Raw genomic sequence first — 2,140 nt, 5'->3', positions numbered from 1 at the left:
ACTTTTAATTACTTATTTCTTATTTATCAATTGGATTTCCGATCTCTTCCAAGTAGCCTTGATGAAGACTAGAAATTCTAAATTATTTGTATTCTCCCCTGACCTCTCTCCCAATCAACTTCTCTGCATTATATTTTTCAATAAACGTATTTGTATTATATTGGAGGAAGATAGTCCGGGTGGCAGTCAATAAAGTTTTCAAAATAGTAAAAAAAAAAATATATTTATAGTTAACCTTACGTTTCGCCCCACTTTGCGGAGCTTCGTCAGGGCTTAAAAGAATGACTTTCTGATGCCAACTGAGAATCAGTTCATACGGTCAACTATCTTCTTCCAATATTTGTATTTTAGTTCATTTATTTCAAAAATTGATCTGTATCTATTCTACTAATACATTTTTATCTTTTTATTTCAGCCAAAGATTTGTGAAGATTTTATTTAGACTTCTCCAATGACAGATCCTCACTTCAGCATTCAGGAATCCTCTTCTGCTTCGAAGTCAGCTATCACACCAGCTCTTAGTACTGACAAGGAGAGGAAAGTTGAAATGGTGGTGAAGCTGGACAAACCCAACGAACTCTTGCCCCGCACCGGTTCGGACGAAGCCACTCCACTCGCGACAGTTAAGCGAAAAACCTTTGAAAAATTTGTATTTTTTTCCTCTACTGAAGATTTTTAATTCTCAAAAGAGTTTTTAATTCTTTGATATATTACTTATTTTTAATATTTCATGTACAGTTTAATTGAAATAAATAATTAAACACGTAAATAAATATATAGGTAGTTCAATTTTTTTTTTTTGTTTTTTTTCTTACCTATGTCAGTAAGTGAAAGTATTGCGAAGGCTAAAAAAATTCAAAAAACATCCTTTGATGGAAATACCCATTTTCAAGTTCCATTGAGTCCAAATAACCAAGTATCTCAAAATGGTCTATGTGGTCAGCCTTCCTCAAAAAAGGAAAGTGCTGCAAAAAGGAAGTTACACATTTGAAACAGGTGTATGACTGGGATATGGCGGCAACATTTTCATTAAAATCGACGGACCGAAAGCCACCTTATACGCCTAAAATAGAGTTTTCACATTTTTTTTTTTTTTTTTTTTTTTTTCGGTTTCCTCAAAAACGATTTTAACAGTTCAGATTAAACTCGATATAAGAATGTAAAATTAGGTTTATTTATTATATCAGATAGTTTTTACCCTCATTCAAATAATCTGACAGGCCTTAAATGTGTAAAAATTATTAAAAAAAAAAAAATAAGATTCATAATTTTAGAAATAAGAGATTATTTAAAAATAAGAGAATTAAAGTTTTTTTTGCTGAAAACAAATTTTTAGAAATAAGAATAGTAATATAGACGTATTGTATATCGTCAAAAAGCAAAAGATTATGCAAAAAATAATATTTAACAAACAAACTCATATAATTTAATGGAGAATGATGAGAAAAGCATAAGCAATAAGGTCTGTTTTGACTGAGTTTTAACTAGTGGGCGCATGCGCAAGGAATTTTCCGTTTCGGCTCTCATTAATTATGATGAGTATTGGTCAATATATGTTACAATTTCAAGGAGATCATAACGCAAAAAATAATTAGTACTTATAATGTCTATAATGTCTTATAATGTCTCTCTGTCCCACCCCCAATATTGATTAGGTCACTTGTATGACGGGCCATTAAATTATTTTTCATGTGACCAGTTTTTACTCCTTTATAGTCATAGTAAGGACATTGATTTGGCTTCTCACCTGTAAGACAAGACTTGATATGATTTTTTCAAATTTCGAAATTTAATAAAAGAGTAATGGTGTTGATAAGGGTTCTCGCATGTAGACAAAGGAGATGGGCAAGTACATACAAAGAAATTTAAAAAAAAATAAATTGATACAGCGCTACCTAAAAATTATCCAAATTATTGGAGGTAAAAAATTCTAATTTTTAATTTGATTGTGAAATGGTATATTAGTAGTTTGAGATGAAACTAACTAATATAAAATGCTCTTTTCTAAAAAAAAAATTTGCCGAACTACTTTACGCCGAGCTATATAAGGTTTTTATAAAACTATAATAGAGCTTAGAGGAATCATGCAGCAATCTTAACTGCAAAGGAACTTTCTCGCTCTTTAAAGGAATCTATTAAT

General features: G+C 30.5%; 1 long non-coding RNA gene across 1 annotated transcript in view; it reads left to right on the top strand.

The window, feature by feature from the left end:
* The window catches only part of LOC136797227 (uncharacterized), a 113,357-nt gene extending 112,584 nt beyond the window's left edge, over window positions 1-773 (top strand). Inside the window, exon 3 of the long non-coding RNA XR_010845064.1 lies at window positions 416-773. This is a non-coding gene — a long non-coding RNA (uncharacterized lncRNA). The remainder of the gene's footprint in view (window positions 1-415) is intronic.
* The last annotated feature ends 1,367 nt before the right edge of the window (window positions 774-2,140 follow it).

This window comes from Halyomorpha halys, unplaced genomic scaffold (assembly GCF_000696795.3).
Source record: "Halyomorpha halys isolate HHAL.00 unplaced genomic scaffold, Hhal_1.1 Scaffold827.1, whole genome shotgun sequence".
Classification (NCBI taxonomy): domain Eukaryota; kingdom Metazoa; phylum Arthropoda; class Insecta; order Hemiptera; family Pentatomidae; genus Halyomorpha; species Halyomorpha halys.
This window is presented reverse-complemented; position numbering and strand designations above follow the sequence as displayed.